We start from the raw sequence: 18,185 nt of genomic DNA, 5'->3' as shown, positions 1-18,185 counted from the left end.
CTGCTAGGCTGTGCTACGTTGCAATCTCTCATTTAAGCACCAGCCAATTAAGTCAAACGTCACTCATTGCAGCAGACACACCTCCTAGCCGACTGCAGATGTAATTGGCAACAGATGAGATTCACCTACCGTTGGCTTATGTCCGCAGCAACAAGATTAGGTATGCTCACCTGGCCAAGTTGACAACTGAATCTAACTAACACATGTGGCTATGTGATATCCAAGTAAAAACATTGAGGAAGCAATTAGACATTCTAGCGCTCAATGGAAAGGTCATAGCAGACATATATGTGAGTCTGGTCCTTTGGGTGAAATCACTGACGGTGTGCCCAGGAAAAGAGACCCAGTGTTCAGATCCTAAGTTTATTTTGAAGGTAGAGGCTAAATGATTGAGTGATGGACAACCACATGTGAGATATCAGGAAAAAAGGTCTCCAAATTTTGGCCTTGCGCGATAGGATGCATAACGATACAATCTATTAAGATGGGGAGAACAATGAAGTTTGGAAAGAAAAATCAAGAGTTGTATTTTGATCCTATTAAGGTTGAGGTGGCTATGTGATATCCAAGTAGAATAATTGAGGAAGCAATTAGATATTCTAGAGCTCAACAGAAAGGTCAGAGCAGAAATATATATTTGGGTGTGGTCGACTGGGTGAAATCACCAATGGTACACCCAAGAAAAGAGAGGTCTGAACCTTGAGACTGGCCAATAATTAAAAGTCAGGAAATAGAGGAGGGCCTAGTAAAGGAAATCAAGAAGGAATGGCAAATGAGAGTGTAGGCAAAGCACAAATGTTGATGTCTTAAAAGCCATGCCAGAAAAAAATGTTTGAAGAGGGAAGGGGTGGGTAAAGACATAGGCCGTATAAGATGAGACTTGGGAATTGTCTTTCGGACTTGGGCAATAAAGGACCCAGGTAACCTTGACATGAGTAATTTCTATCAAATGGTGGGGTTGGAGCACACTGAAATGGATGAAGGAGGGAATGTATAGTCACTTCTGAATAAGTAGATGGAGAGAAGAAGCTGGAGATGAATGTTTAGTTTAGAGAGGGCACATGTTAAAAGAACGATCCAGTAGACAAACAGACATTAATGATGCAGGAAAGAGAGAGATGAGAATTGCAGGAGCAAAAAGCAAATCTTCAAATAGGTGTGAGGACATAGATCACATACAAATGCAAGGTCTGGTCTTAGACAGAGGAAGAGATACATTCATTGTAAAGGAAGGAGGACAGAGAAAAAGGGTACAGATGTAGGGGGATGATAAGAACGAAGGTAGGAAGATGAACAAGTTCTCTTCATATATTTTTCTTAATAACATTAGAAGCCTTCAGTTGAGAGTGAGAAAAGTAAAATGGTATTGGGAGGTTTGAGGGGGAAAAACATGTGAAGGGGCGGAACAGGGTAGTGAACTGATAAGTGGCAGTGGATAAGTGTGGGAACACCCACTTGGTGTTCCATTCCTCCCTTTCACCCTTGGACTTTCCTTAAAGGACCTTGACAACCTCGTCGTTGTTATCAATGAAGACAGAATCCTAGGACTTGTGCATCTAGTAGAGTCTACTTACTTTGAGGAACTCAAAATTGGACAGCCATAATGTTTTCTGCAAGTTTTGCAAAACCAACAATGACATTTTCCCATAAAGGATGACGTTAAAGCTAAATGGAATGCTTTTCTGGAATATGTGTCACTGGTCATGCCTTGGCTGCTATGAAGAATGCCACTGGCTGCAAGCATGGCAGACAGTCCAAAGACATGCAGAGCTACCATCTCTAACTTAAGACAAGTACATGGGAGTCACCAAAGAGCTGGGCATTCCTGAGAAATAGCACTTCAAAGACTTGGGAAATCAATTATTGACTTAAAGAGAGAGGCAAAAAAATACACCAGAAGCATAGTATGATTCTTGAGTTGTAACCACACTTCTACATTCTATATTGCCAAGGATTCTCTTTTCCCTGAAGAACAAGAGAGGGCAATAGAGGTGGAAGACTGCCTGCCACCCAGATGTGCTTGGCATTATTTCAACTGGTGCATGGATGGTGGTTAACAAATATCAATGTTCAGCTATCAAGAAGTACAGCTTACCAGTTTAACTTCACCATAGCATCATGATCTTCAGCCCCAGTGGATGAAAGGAAGACTCTCAGCCATCCTTACAAGGTATCATCATGAAAGCTGCCCTCTGGACTATTTTTAAGTGCAGCCACAATGACAAATTCTCTGCTGGGTCTTTTAGAAAGAAAGGTTTGAAAATCACTAGGATAATCACCTTGCCAAGGTTTCTTAGGCTAAGGTGACAGCTTTTCAGCTTCTTCAAGTTGAGTCTATCCACAAGTGAACTTAATGCATTTTCCCAAGAGACAGAAGGCCCTGGTTAGAAGTCTTTCCAGAGTTGCTGCCACACCAACACTGATCAAATAATACACACCAGGAGTTTATAAATGTAAAGGGGACTCCAAAAACTAGTGAGGGTGGGGCTGCCAGCTTTGATCTTATCTGAATGAGAGAAAAACAGATAGCCAGTAAGGTTATAACACTTACCCAAAACCCTGGAAGCTAATTTATCATTTCTTAAATTTTTAGAATGGTAATATGATATGTATACTGTTTACTAGTAAAACCTCCAAGGGATCTGAAGAATCCCCCTGTATCAAACATGATAATAAAATGTTTGAATGGTCTTATTAAATAGGATAAATAAAAACAATGAAGAGCCTCAAGTCATTAGAGATCAAGCCAGGGTTTTGCTACCAGATAAATTATCAAAACGGGAGAGGAAAAGGAGAAGAAACATTGAAACTCTAAAACTAAAATGAAAAGAAAACTTCTGATTTTCAAAGATTTTTTAGTTTTGTAATTGTGCCCTTATGATTGTGGCCTTGTAAAATGAAAGCAAACATGCAAGCTTTGCCTGGAAATTTGCTATATCGAACGGGCAGGCTCCCAAAGAGCTATCCCTTTCACTATGTGAAAAAAAAAATGGAGATTGTCAAAATGTTGTCAGGTATCAGGCAAGCATCATCTTTGGGAGTTTGATTTGTGGCATTGTATGAATGGGGGCTGCACGTGTCAGTGCTTCTGCATGTACTGTGACGAACACTGCTGAATGTCACCTGGCCTCTGAGCCCAGCTGTATCACCAAGCGTGGTGTTGTATTTTCCGTTTTCTGATAGAGCTCTGTTATGGGTTGAATTGTGCTCCCCAAATGGATATGTTCAAGTCCTAACCCCTGGTCCACTGAAGGTGATCTTATCTGGAAATATGCTCTTTGAAGGTGTTCTTTGTCAAGATGAGGCCAAACTGGATTGCAGTGAACCCTAATCCAATACGACTGGTGTTATTCTAAGAAGAGAAACATTTGTACACAAGGACAGACACCAGGGGAAAATGCCATGTGAAGACAGAGGGAAAGGCTGCATTAGCCCGTGGACCATAGTTTGCTGATTTCTGCTCTACAAGAAGCCTTCAGATTTTGTAAGCAGATAGAAAACAATTTATTAGTTGGGCTTTGGAAGGAGAATCACAGAGTGTAGGATCAATAGAAAACACTAGTCTGGTGTTTAGAGTTAAAAACAAAAACCTTGGGGAAGAAAATTAAATGGGAATAAAACAAAACATGCTGATCAAGTCCTGCATGTGAGAGAGCTGGAAACAGAGAAATCTAAGAAATGGGTTGTGTCTTTAAGTTCCATACGAACTTCTATAAAAGAAGGAGGGAATGATGGAGGGAAACAGATGAAAAAAACACCTGAAGAACTAGAATTGCAATCCAGCCTTCAGGAGAAGAGGTGGTAGAAATATGAGTTCTGCTGCCACCGGAGAGGTGATTCTAACTCAAGCCCTGGGGTCCAGAGGCTGAGGAAAGGAGAGCCTCTGAGGAGGAGATTTGGCCAAAGACATTTTGGTCCTCACATGGATACTGGCAAGAGAGGCTTCAAACTCTTGCCAGAGTCACTACCATTTCCTGCTGGGTGGATTTCCCAGATGGGAACAAATGTGGGAGGAGATGAGTTACCACCACCACCACTCCCCCCAGCAGACCGGCTTACAGATTTTAGAGATATAGAGAGGAAGCAACACATGGCAGCAAAGGGCTGAGAAAGCTTGAGGACTCTGCCAAGAATAAAAAATATATAGGGACGCGTAGGAGACAGACTGTGTGAAATGAAATTTGGAGAATTCCCTCCTTTGAATTTGGAGTAGGCTGCTCAATTGAGTTCTGGGCTGCCAGGAATGTAGGAAGCCAAAAGAAAAGTTTGAAGTTTTGAATATACAGAATGTGAATCCACAGTAGACAGGCATCTCAGAAAAGACAAAGAGATGAGATGGAATGTCATTGAGAATATCTAAGTTCAGTGAGCAGATGGGGATGCTTCTGATCCTACACACTGAGCCAGGAGGAGATTCACCCTCCAGAATATTCATCCACTCAACAGACATGTGTATGTACCTACTAGAGGAAAGACACTGTGCTAGACACAAGAAATACAATGGTGAGGGTAGAAGACAGTCGTTAAATGATCACACTCAAATGGAAAATTACAACTGCAGAACACGCTCGAAACAAAAAACATATGGTGTTAGGAGATTTTAGAATGAGGGAGATCTGATCTACCAAGGAAAGTGACTGCTAAGCTGAGATGTGAAGCATGAGTTGGAGGTGAGGAGGTGAAGAAAGTAGAGTGTCCCAAGAAAAGGAAACAGCTTATCCAAAATCCAGTGGAGGGAGGGTACCTGGCGAATGTGAGAGACAAAAAGAAGGAAGGACACCGTAGTTCAAGAGTGAGGGTGACCCAAGAGAGCCTCTTTTGTTGCTCAGATGTGGCCTCTCTCTCCAGCCAACACAACAAGCAGTCTCACCACTCTCCCCCTGTCTATGTGGGACATGATTCCCAGGGGTGTGGACCTTCCTGGCAACATGGGACAGAAATCCTAGAATGAGCTGAGACTCAGCATCAAGGGATTGAGAAAACCTTCTCGACCAAAAGGGGGAAAAGTGAAATGAGAGAGTGTCAATGGCTGAGAGATTCCAAACTGAGTCAAGAGGTTATCCTGGAGGTTATTCATATGCATTAAGTAGAGATCACCTTGTTAGTCAAGATGTAATGGAGAGGCTGGAGGGAACTGCCTGAAAATGCAGAGCTGTGTTCCAGTAGCCATGTTTCTTGATGATGACTGTATAATGATACAGCTTTCACAATGTGACTGTGTGATTGTGAAAACCTTGTGTCCGATGCTCCTTTTATCTACCTCATCAACAGATGAGTAGAACATATGGAATAAAAATAAATAATAGGGGGAACAAATGTTAAAATAAATTTAGTTTGAAATGCTAATGATCAATGAAAGGGAGGGGTAAGGGGTATGGTATGTATAATTTATTTTTTTCTGTTTTCATTTTATTTCTTTTTCTATTGTCTTTTTATTTCTTTTTCTGAATTGATGCAAATTTCTAAGAAATGATCATGCTGATGATGGATATGCAACTACGTGATGATATTGTGAATTACTGATTATTTATGTAGAACAGAATGATCATGTTAAGAATGTTTGTGTTTCTTTCTAGTCATATATTTTTTAAAAATTTAAAAAAAAATAAGAGTGAGGGTGAGCAGAGTCCAAAATATGACTAGTGATGTGGTGGGACAGGGACCCATGCAAGGCTTTGCAGAGCACTTGAAGAAATGTCAACAGAATCCCGGGAGCTAAGAGAAACCATGAAACAATATTAAGCAGGGTGGGTGAAGGGATCAGATTTGTGCTTCAAAAAGATCTCACTGTGAAGAGTCAGATTGGGGAAAGTGGTGATAGGGTAGATGCAGAGAAGCACTTGGATGCTGTTATTATGGTACAGCCCCAATTGGAAACGATGCCATAATTAACCAGGAATGGTAGATTTCTATCCATTTAATTTTACATTTAAATCCCAGAGTGTAGACATTTGTCTAACACTTACTGACAAAGTAAAACCATGAAGACACTCTCATGTTCTCCTGCTCTGTCGGATCTAAACACAGAGTTGTAGTCTCTGCTCCAGACTCTGGTGGATAACATAAATGTGAATTTACCACAGAAAGAATGCAAAGTGACCTCTAGGAGGCCAATCACTGCTAGATCTTCATAGATTGACCTCTGGGTAGCCTTTGGCATTTGGAAAAAGAAATTTATAGCTAAAAAAGCATGAATTTTCTTCAACTCATTCTCTGTATATGTAACTCCTTCCTTGACCTTCCAGTGTACAAATGGCTGTAGTAACACAAAAGGTAATGCTTTTGTGGCTCAAGATATCCAAGAAGGTTCATCTCTAGAAAATTCAGAGCTATGCCATGTTGATGCTCAATTGCTCTGGCCAATGCCTTCTTGACCAACAGGAGAAAAAGAAATGCAACAAAATCAGGTTCCAGTGGCTAAGAGATTTCTAGTAGAGTCGAGAGGCTATTTTGGAGGTTACTCTTATGCAAGCTTCAGCTAGATATTGCAAAGTGCCATGGTATGCCAAATCCAAACCAACAGTATTTCTGAAAAGCCTAAAGAGAACCCAGGGCTCTATCTGAGATTCTATAATAGTTATACTCAGTTATTTATCAGAAACCTGAAACCTCCACATTTTCCCTATGCCAGGTAAGCCCTGAAACCCAGAGGTACCATTCTTTTCAAGAACATCAACCAGTTGCATCCCCTTCCCCATAATGTCAACACCCCTTCTCAACATAAAGAAATTAGAATGGTCATTGTCCAAATATCCCTAACAAATGGGAGAAGGGTCAAAGGAGAGGGAGCAGTTATAACAGAGAAGATGGGATTTAACAAATGAGTATGACTACTGAATCATTACATTGATATTTCTTTTAGTCTCCAGTGTATTAGATCAGCTAGAAGGAAATACCTGAAATTCTGGAACTGTAACCCATACCTTACTTTGAAGTTTTTTCAATAACTTTTCATTAAAATGTACTTTGAAATCTATCATTTTTCTGCATATATGTTATATTTCACCATAAAAATGTTTTTAAAAAGTCGCTCCGGCCTTTCACATAATATAACTGCACATGAGAGACCAGGGTGTGCTATTAAACCTATGTTCAATGCTTCATGCAAAGATGGAATTTCAATATAAACTCTGAAAAAGTAAAAGGTCTTTTTGAAATTTCCGGGCAATTACAAGTGAGGCAAAATGCTGCCTTTTGCCAGCTGGATTAGTTTTTCCCTTTATTGGGGCGGGGATGGGGGTGGGGGTGGGGGGTGTGGTAGCAAATAGAGTTTTCCTCTTTTGTTTCATATCCAAGCCACAAGCCAGCAAACACTGGTCTTTACTCCAATGTTAATAAAAGTAAATTGCTTTGTGGTTTTGGGTCATTGGTATAAAACTTGCGCTCTTTTAAGTTTATGTTATGTTCAAAAGTTCAAAATTTCAAGACACATCCAGCATGAATTGATGACTTATGTATGCTATTTTATGTGATTCAAAGCATTTTTTTTCAGTTTGTTTGAATTGCTTCTGCTTTTCAATGCCAAATGTTCTCATGATTACTGTGGGATTCTTTCTGTGTCTTCCTCTTCTATCTTTTGACTTTTCTGACGTTAGAACCTTTTCATTTTCAGCTGTCTTCTAGAACATAATCTACCCAAGGAAGAGGTCAAGTCCGTGAAAAATTATATTACCAATGAAAACTCTCATCTCAAACTCTAAGTTACTAATAAAGACTTCTTCCAGAGAGACAGAATCTAATTAATCCTTTTGGCAGTTGCTTTTCATTTTCTAAAGGGTCCAAGTCAACTCTGACCAGCACAAACTTGAAAAGAATATTCTAGGACTTTACAGATGCCAAACATACTGCAACCCCCAACCCCTTCCCAAATCCATCAAGTCCCTAAACCAGATGTTGAAGCTGCAGACACTCAAAGTTTAACATACTCTCAAGTCAGTCTTTCCCTCAGCCAGATGCTCAAGTTGACAGTTGCCTTTATAATTATTTATCAGACAGAAAGAGCGTTGCAGACCTGAAGCAGCAGTCCCCTTGGCAATGCTGGCTGAAATGCTAAATAGGTTGGTCTCCTGCAAGCTGTCCAAAAACATGCTACTGATTTAGACAGTCCTGCAGAACAATCCATCATGACCTAGGCCCCATGGAAGGGCTGTGATGTGCACATGTTCATGTCATTAGCATCTTACTTAGGTCAGAGGACTTTTCTCCATTATGTTTTTAAGCCAAGGTAATCAATTCCATGCAAAGCAAAGGGACATGTGAGGGGGAGAATGCCACTTGGGCTAATGTTTTGCCGATGACTTTCACAATTCTCAGTCCTCAAAGGAATGCAGACTACGTTGAGGACCTCCCAGCCCTTACAAAATGGCCAAGCTTCCAGAACCAAGCAGAAATCAGGCACCAGCTGTGGAATTAACCAAAGTAAGCTCTGTTTTCTGGAGCTCTCCTTTCTGTAATTTTTGTGGCAAGTTTGTCATAGACATTCCTAGGGACTAGCAGTAGGATAAGACTACCCTCTCTTGCTCTTGAGACTGGAGGCAGAAATTATGTATTGGTACATCCAACGGAGACCATCAGCCCTCAGCGTCTCAAAAAAAAAAATCTTTAATTTTCTTTTCTGCTTCTTATCTTTTCCTTTTTTTAAATGAAAGTCATAATGAAAGTTGTGCAATTCACAAGAGAACTATATCAAATGAGGCAAAATATCTCCGGTCATTTCAGGCAATCAAAGAAATAAGTCCAAACAAACCACATCTAGCACTGACAGGCCTCACATAAGAAAAAAAAAGGGACAGAGCATGAGTTCTGGAGCCAGACTGCCGGACTGAAATCCTGTTCATCCACTTTATATAGCTGTGAACAAGTTACACTCCAACTCTCTTTGCCTCAATATCCTCATTTGTAAATTGGACATAAGAATACTGCCTACCTCATAATGCCTTTGTGAAGATCAAACAGATTAATAAGTGCTTAGAATATATCAGTGATTAAAAGAGGAACTGCTCTATTAGCCAAGTCGGCAGGTGAACTCACTGCCCTCCCCTCTATGTGGACGTGACTCCCAGGGGTATCAATCTTCCTGGCAACGTGGGACAGGACTCCTGGGGACGAGTCTGGTCCCGGCATGGTGGGACTGAGAAAGCCTTCTTGACCCAAAGGGGGAAGAGAAATGAAGCAAACTAAAGTTTCAATGGCTGAGAGATTTCAAACAGAATCTAGAAGTCATTCTGGAGGTTATTCTTATGCAGTATATAGATATTCTTTTTCAGTTTTTGGTGTCTTGGAGTAGCTAGGGGGAAATACCTATAAATGTTTAATTATAATCCAATAGCCTTGACTCTTGAAGATGACTGAACAACTATATAGCTTTCACAATGTAACCATGTGATTGTGAAAACCTTGTGAATGATACTCCCTATGTCCTGTGTATGGACAGAAGAGTAAGGAGAAAAAAGACAAAGAATAAATGAGTTCATGGGGGGGTGGGGAGGTATAGGATGTTTGGGGTGTTCTTTTTAATTTTTATTCTTATTTTTATGTTGGGGGAGTAATGAAAATGTTCACAAATCTATTGTGATAACAAATGCACAGCCATACGATGATACTATGAATCACGGATTGTACGATTTGGATGATCACATGGTATGTGAATATGTAATAGACCTCAATAAAATTGTATTTAAATCAAGAGGTCTGAAAAAAAATAAAATAAAATAAAAAACACATAAATAAATATATAAATAAAACAAGAGGTCTGGCATGTGGCAACCACAATATAAATACTCCCTATTGCTATTTTGGCTGTGATCAAGATTATTGCTTCTTGATCATTAAACAAATGGAAGGAAATTAGGAACAAGAGACACTCAGGGAAATTTTTGTTTTTTGTTTTTTTTTTTTTAAAAAAAAGCAGCAATTTCCAAACAGCCAGTGTGCTGTGCCTGCCACATGCAGGTCCTGGGGGAAGTGAGGAGAGCAGGAAGTTCATCTCAGTAGGCATTTCCATGACACCATGCATTTCACTTTTACTTTGAAGATCAGTCAGTTACACAAACCCACTGAAGTAAAAGTTTTATCCGCAAAAGGAAGAACCAAAGGACACACCTTCTCAGCTACTCATAACTGTACAAGACCAAGGGAGGGCTGATCTGTAGCAGAGGTATTTGTGACCAAAGCAGGTCATTCTTTCCAAAGACTGAGGTTGAACTATAACATAAAGGGGGACGGGGACTCTCTGAAGAAAGCCAGGCTCACATATCATCAAAACTAGCTGTCACTGGAAGAGTTACACTGGAGCTTGCTAGTAAAAGCTACAGCTTCAATACAAATCTGAGATGACAACCATCTCGTTTTTTGAATGCTACGATCAAAATCACCTAAAGCCCACTCTGTAAATTAAAATGTTTAACTTTGTTAAATATTAGCTCATGTTTAAGGTAGAGGTAGAAAAATTATGCACATAATTTTAAGGTTGGCCAGTTCTGCAAACTCCTCCAGAAACAAAAAATTGCCTCTTCAGCATTCCTTCTGCCTTAACGTGGGTCTCGAACCTGCCTCCACGTCAACTTCCTATCTCCTTCCTGAACAACTTTATGACTTAGGCACAGGTCTATGGCAATCCTACCCACACAACCAGAGTCACCAGCTCTCAATTCCACTGTTTCAGCCCACCCACCCCATTCACTCCCAATTTCCTACATCCTCCAACCACCAAATCACTTAGACTCTGTAGGAGAGGGGCCAGCCTCTCATGTTTTAAAAAGCCCCCCCACCCCCACTCACCAGGAGATTCTTACTCAAGGTTGGCCTACACATTTCTTGGGGGGGGGGGCAGAGCTATATCTTTCATGTGCCTGTTACAAAGCCTGGCACACAGAAATGCTCAAAAATATTTATTTAATGGATAAATCACTATCAACTTCAGCTTCTAAAGAATCTTAGTTCTTCACATCTCTTTTTCACAAGTGAGGAGCAGTTCCAATTCTGCTTCACCTTAAACCTCAGGGGCACCCCACAATGTAGCATCTCCTCAAAGATCTTGAATCAGGTTTCCTATAGCAGCATTGCATTTCCCTGCGAGCCTTTTACTCTTGATACCACTTCACATCTACTAGAACTGCTTTTCACTCCCACTGAGACCCGCCCTCTTTTCCTAACCTGTCATTTCTGTTTTGTCTCCAATGACCTTCGAGTGCAGCTAGATGCATGAATGACCATTTCAGATGAGTCACCACCTCCGGATTTGCCAAGTCCTGGGCCACGTCATCTATTTTGTCTGTATCTGTACCCTTAAATAAAGTCACAAATCCTTAGTGGATCCTCTCTTCCCCCAGCTTTGATTATCACTTCTTTGAAGGCAAGTTTCACATTTATACTTCTAGCTCAATCTCTAACCAAATTCAAATCTGCAACTGCCTGGATAACTTCACATATATAGCTTGTTGAATCCTCAAGCCCACCATGGCCCAAAAACAATTTAGTCTCTCCCCTCTCAAACAAGACTTTTATCCTGGTTTCCCTATTGCTTCTAAAAGTACTACCAGCACATTTGCCACAGAGTCAAAATTCTCTTTATTGCCCCACTGTTCTAGTTTGCTAGCTGCCGGAATGCAATATACCAGAAATGGAATGGCTTCTAAAAAGGGGAATTTAATAAGTTGCTAGTTCACAGTTGTAAGGCCGAGAAAATGTCCCAATTAAAACAAGTCTATAGAAATGTCCAATCAAAGGCATCCATCCAGGGAAAGACATCGTGGTTCAAAAAGGCCAATGAAGTTCAGGGTTTCTCTCTCAAGTAGAAGGGCACATGGCGAACACAGAGTTTCTCTCTCATCTGGAAAGGCACATGGTGAACACAGTCAGTGTTCCTCCCTCATCTGGAAGGGCACATGGCAAACACAGTGTCATCTGCTAGCTTCTTCTCCTGCCTTCCTGTTTCATGAAGCACTCTGGGAGGCATTTTCCTTCTTCGTCTCCAAAGGTCGCTGGCTGATAGACTCTGCTTCTCGTGGCTATGTCATTCTGCTCTGCTCTCTCTGAATTTCTTTCATTCTCCAAAATGTTTCCTCTTTTATAAGACTCCAGAAACTTATCAAGACCCACCCAAATGGGTGGAGATATGTCATCACCTAATCCAGCTAAACAACCACTCTTGATTAAATCACATTTCCAGGGAGATGATCTGATTACAGTTTCAAACATACAGTATTGAATAAGGATTATTCTGCCTTTATGAAATAGGATTTAGATTAAATCCACTCTCCAATATGGCGGCCATTAGCCATACACGACTACTGAGAGAACTTGAAGTGCAGATAGTGCAACTGAGAAACTAAAATTTTAATTTATTTAATTTAAATTTAAATAGCCATATATAGCTATTCATGTCCCCTGACTCTGATGAGCTTAGCTTCAGCGGCAGAGATTGTTGGTTGTCCCTAACATCCATACCCTCCTTCTTACATAGTAACAGAATTTCATCTCGACCCATGGCCATGTAGATGAAGGCCAAATTTCTCAGTCTCCCTTACAGTTAGAGATGGTCACATATGCAGACTTCCTGGCAATAAGATGTGAATTTATGGATTCTTAAAACTTCTAGGTTGTATCCTTAATAGGAAAAAAAGTGTGTTCTCTCCTTTCTTTTTCTCCTTCCCTACTGGCTGGAATCCAGACATCATGGCAAGATCTCAAGCAACCATCATGAACCACAAAATGGAAGTTGCTTATTGAAGCTGACAGAGCAACAGGATAGAAGGAGTATGTATCCCTAAAGATAGTGGCATTATCAGATCAGCCATGAATTTCCCTTAATTATGAAAGACAAAATTCTATATCATTTAAGCCATTATTGTTTTAGTCCTGCCTTTATAATAGCCAAATTGATATCCTAATAAAAGAATCTATCCCTATTTCTGACAAGACTTGCTTTTAATTTCTGAATTTCAGCTCCAATTTTTATAGTTACATATTAATATATAGATATATATCATAGTATGTATGCTCACATCCCTTCCTCTGCTCTTGCAACATGGCAGTCCATGAAAAAACAAGCTAGAGCTTCAGAGAAGATTCCAATTTAAGTCTTGTTCTAAAATATAGAAGTTATGCCACCCTCTTATTTGTTCACCCTAGTTGATTGGGCCAATCTGGCTGATTAGTAGCATGGTAGATTACACTAATGGCCCTAATCCTTTGTTCCACTTGCTTCTACATCCTTTACCATATGACTTTGTAGTTTCTCCCATCAAGAGGTTAGAGTAGATTTCCTTGTCATTCGATTCTGTTCATCCTGGTGACTTGCTTTGGTCATAGGATGTTCACCAATAAGATGCAAGGAGTGGCTTGAAAGTGTTTTTGTGATTGGGTTTGTCTCTTGCACTTCCTTTGTCATCATAAAAAGAGCATTCCCAAGCTATCATACAGATCTGAGGAAGAGGATGAAAGGTACACAGAGCAGAGCTGCCTTAAGTAAGTTCCCCAGTCAAGCCATCCTGGCACAGAGCTTCTCCCTCACCTGCAGACCCTAAGTGATCCTAATTGAGCTCAACCAACTTCCAGCCCCATGAGCTATAACAGAGGGTACTGGCCTGAGAGACAGTCTTCAGTTTTTGTAAATAAAGTTGCCTTGGAACACAACCACACCTATTCATTTGATATTTTTTATGACTGCTTTCACGCCACAAGGGCAGACTTGAGAAGTTAGCAGAGACCACAAGGCCTACAAACCTAAAACACTCTCTAAGAAAAAGTCTGCCAACACCTGAACTATAATAACAAATGACTGTTGTCTTATACCACTGAGTTTTGGGCTTGTGTGGCAGACTGTATTTTTGAGAAATAGTTAGGGTAATATTTTTTAAATCTTGCCATTGCCCTTCAAGAGATGGAGTCTATTTCCCTTTCCCTTGAATTTGAAGTTTTTGTGCTGCCTCAATGGATAAAATGTGACAGAAGTGGTACTTATATGACTTCTGAGTCTAACTCATAAAGATTCTGCCTAACTGGCTGCCATATGTTCTCTCTCTTTCTCTTTCTCTTTAAGTTTGCCCTTGGAACCCAGTCTCCATGTTGTGAGGAAGTCCACGCTGCATGGAGAGGTTATTGGTAGGTGCTGCAGTTGAGTCTCGGCCAACATTCAGCATGAAACACCAAGCATGTAAGCGAGGCAGCCTTCAGATGATGTCAACCTCAATCTTTGAGTTGATTCAGCTGACACTGAGTTCAGCAAAGACAAGCTATCCCAAACTCCTGATTTGTTTTCTGCCATGAGGTTTTGGGAAAATTAATTAAGCAGCCATAATAAGCAGCATAGATCATTTGTTTTGCAGCAATAGCTAATTGATAAAGCAGCATCTTCCTGTTTCTGTGTCAGTATATGCCCTCTCAAAACTGCATCCTTTGTATGGTAGCCCATGACAAACTCTGGGATCTATCCTGTAACCACTTTTTGAAGAGTGCTTTGAAAATGATTGCTTTTTTATTTCTTTGCTATTTATATATGTTATACTATACAAAGAAAAAAAAGAAACTGCATCAATGGTCAAAAGCATATAGCATTGTTTTATTTAAATCTATATCAGTCTGTTGATAAAACAATATTGTCTTATTAGTTGCTTAAGAAAAGGCATATTATTTGCTACAGTAGAAAATATGCTGTAGTTCTTTTGGGCAAGAAAACATCACCCAATTAAATAAATATTAGAAAACAGAAAATGTGTATCAACAAGTAGTACAGATTTCTGAAATTCAAAAGAACAGAAAATTCAATGCAATCATTCATTTTAATTGTTAAAAGGCTATATGATATGAGCACTAAAATAAAACAGTGATGTTTTTAAAAATGACTGTTAAAGTTCATGCTGCTATTGGGTAATAAATTCTACAAATTCCAATGGACCAAGTATTCACATTGACAAAAATCAATATAATAACCAATATTGATCTGACTGCTCCACTGATATCACAAGAATCCATGCAGACAAACAAACAAACAAACAAAAATGTGTGTCTCGGGTCTAGGAGCTAAATAAAATTATAAATAAAGGAATGTTAAAATACAAACCCACTAACTGGCTAAGCAATTACATTATTTGTTCTTCTACAGGGACAAGGAATTTCTTGTGTTAGCATCAGTCAGAAGGTACTACCTACCATTGGGTATCTTGTTTGATACAAAACAGTCCTTGCTTAGCAATAGGTTATTGAAACCAATACAATTAACAAAATCCTGACATTCTAAATTAAACACAGAGCAGTATATTAATTAGCCACAGAGCATTAAATTAATTGGTGTGCTGAGTCAAGGCAACCAAAATGCAGCTACCCTCATCAGAGTGTTTGCAGTAAAATGTTTTTTGATTATTTGGACAGTGCATAAAATAAGTCTAAAAGAAGGCTAACTAGATGAAGCCAACCACTTAGAAATAGCCGAGAGTTGAAACCACATTCTTAAAAGCTGATCTGAAGAAACAAATCAATATAGTGTGATCTTGTACCCTGCAGGACTAAAGCAGTGTCCTCCCCAAATACTCATTATCAGTTGTAAATACCAATCCAAGCAATGTCTCCACTCCATATGAATCCAGTCCCACCCTGTCTGCCTCCTGGATTGATTCCAACCTCATCACTCCTGGCTCACCCCTCTCATTTTAGGGTCAAAGGGAACACACCCAGATGTGGTCAGCTAGAATTTGCTCACAATACTATTTAATACACTAAATAACAACTCATCCTTTTATTGAAAGCCACAGTTTTAAACACTATAATTGATAGCACCTTCCCTTTCTTCATCTTGCAGGATACTCAACTGTTGTTTTCCTTCTGATCTGGGAAAATTCTAGAGAATAAACTGCAAATAAATATTTACAAAATAGTCAAGCCCACAGAGAACACAATACATTTTATGGCCATGCCTATAGTATTCATGACAATAGCCCCAACCAGTCAAAGAAGTACATTTTCACTAAATTTGACCACACACATACACACATACACACATAAGCAGACACATGTACACACACAGCTGTAAAACCCTCAGGTACATAATTTCTGTGCTCTCAAAGCATCTGATGCAGAATCAGACAAGGTCAGGATTTTGCTCTTCCATCTTCTCACCAATGAACATATGGGATTGGCCTTAAAATAAGCCTATCATGTGTTGAGAATAGCCTAATAATCAGATCAGATTCACAAGTGTTTTCTAGAAAACAGTTTGCTCTGAATGTTGACTTGCCCTGCATAGCTTGCACCTCTGCTTTATCTTTTAGAAATAGCTATCAAGTGTGTACTGCCACTAGATACACTGCCTCATGACACATACTCAGGGTTCTGTCTGCATGCTCCAGATTTCTCTTGGAGCCTACATGGGAAAAACACCAGGAGGGGTGTGGCACCCTCCTGCACAAAAGGAACAGCTGGCTGCACCTACACCCAAATATGAAGCTGTTTTACTCCCAGATGCATGTTTCTCTCTCTTGATCATCCACCCCCTCTAAAATAGCTCCATCTTTATTAATTTCCACTTAGCAAAAACATAAAAACTTTGGTCAGAATGCAAGCAGAAGTCTTTAAATAATTCCTTTACTAAGTGATGAAATAAAAATGAAAGGTTAATTTAATACAATAGAGACCAAAGAGAATCATTTGGCTACTTAATTTACACACTCCCCTACATACCAAACAGATTCTACCTACACCCTCGAGGGTTTAGAGTGTAGTAATGGATGAAACCCTTAAACACGCACTTAATAGTAAATGGCAGTGAGAGCCATGAAGCGGGGGAGGGGCAGCTATCAGGGGAGGGGCAAGCGATATGATAGGACTACCAAAAGCAGTGATATTTAAAAGTAGACATGAAGAATGAGTAGGAGCTGAACAGCTTAAGAATGTTGGAGGACTCGTGTGAAATGAAGGGGAGAGATGTTTGGTGCAAAATTTATATTTTGGGTAGCACATTATCTAATTTAACTTATATGGTCAGATTAGCAGAACACCATAAGTACATGGAATCTTGAATACAGTGTGAGATTTTGTTGGTTTGTCCAGGTTAGTGTGATGCCCTGACATATCCCAGAGCAACTTGGGCAGTGAATAAAGTATTTAGAATTCTCCATGGGGGACTCAAGAGATAGGAGGAAATATTCAAACTCCCATTTGGAGAATTCCTGATATTCTCACAGTCAATGGGGAGAACCAAATCAATAGGCTGAGCCTTTGATCTTGGGGTTTGCCCCTCTGAAACTTATTCCTGCAAAGGATAGGCTAAGCCTACTTATAATTATACCTAAGAGTCATCCCTAGAGAACCTCTTTTGTTGCTCAGATGTGGCCTCTCTCTCTAAGCAAATTCTGCAGTCACTACCCTCCCCCTCCATGGCAAATGACTTTCAGGGGTATAAATGTGAGCCAGAACTCCCAGGCTAAGCCAGTACCTTTCTCAAAAAGTGAGAAAGGCTTTTTGACCAAATGGGGGAAGACAGAAATGAGACAAAATAAAGATTCAGTGGCTGAGAGACTTCAAATAGAGTCAAGAGTACATCCTGCAGGTTATTCTTATACATTACATAGATATCCCTTTTTAGTTTGCAGTATATTGGAGTGGCTGGATAGAAAAGAAGTACCTGAAACCGTTGATCTATGTTCCAGTACCCTTGCTTCTTAAAGATGACTGCATAAAGTTATAACTTGTACAATGTGATTGTGTGATTGTGAAAACCTTGTGTCTGAAGCTCCTTATATCCAGGGTGTGGACAGATTAGTGAAAAAATATGGATAAATAATTAATATATAATAGAGGGGATAAGGGGTAAAATAAATTGGGTAGACTGAAATACTAGTGGTTAATGAGACAGAGGGGTAAAGAGTATGGTATGTATGGATTTTTTCTTGTTTCTTTTTACTTATTTTTCTGGAGTGATGCAAATGTTCTAAAAATGATCACGGTGATGGCTACACAACTAAGCGATGATATTGTGAGCCACTGATTGTTCACCATGTGTAGATTGTATGTGTGTGAAGATTTTTCAATAAAAATATTTTAAAAATAAAATAAAAAGCAAAGAGTGTTGAAGGAGTTGGAGCAATGAGAGAAATGTGGAAAGCAGGGAGAGGGCGGAAAGAGGGAGAGACAGGTAAAAGTCAGGAGAGAGGGAGAGGGACAAGAAAGCTGGAAAAGGAAAGAAGGTGCCT

The 18,185-nt window shown here is 39.8% G+C and overlaps 1 protein-coding gene across 18 annotated transcripts in view; it reads right to left on the bottom strand.

Annotated features, from left to right (window-relative positions):
- The window catches only part of LIMCH1 (LIM and calponin homology domains 1), a 388,350-nt gene that overhangs the window by 257,945 nt on the left and 112,220 nt on the right, over nucleotides 1-18,185 (bottom strand). The gene's annotated exons all lie outside the window — the stretch shown is intronic.

Source organism: Tamandua tetradactyla, chromosome 19 (genome assembly GCF_023851605.1).
Source record: "Tamandua tetradactyla isolate mTamTet1 chromosome 19, mTamTet1.pri, whole genome shotgun sequence".
NCBI classification, from domain to species: domain Eukaryota; kingdom Metazoa; phylum Chordata; class Mammalia; order Pilosa; family Myrmecophagidae; genus Tamandua; species Tamandua tetradactyla.
The sequence above is the reverse complement of the archived record's forward strand: the minus strand, read 5'-3'. Positions and strand labels throughout refer to the sequence as shown.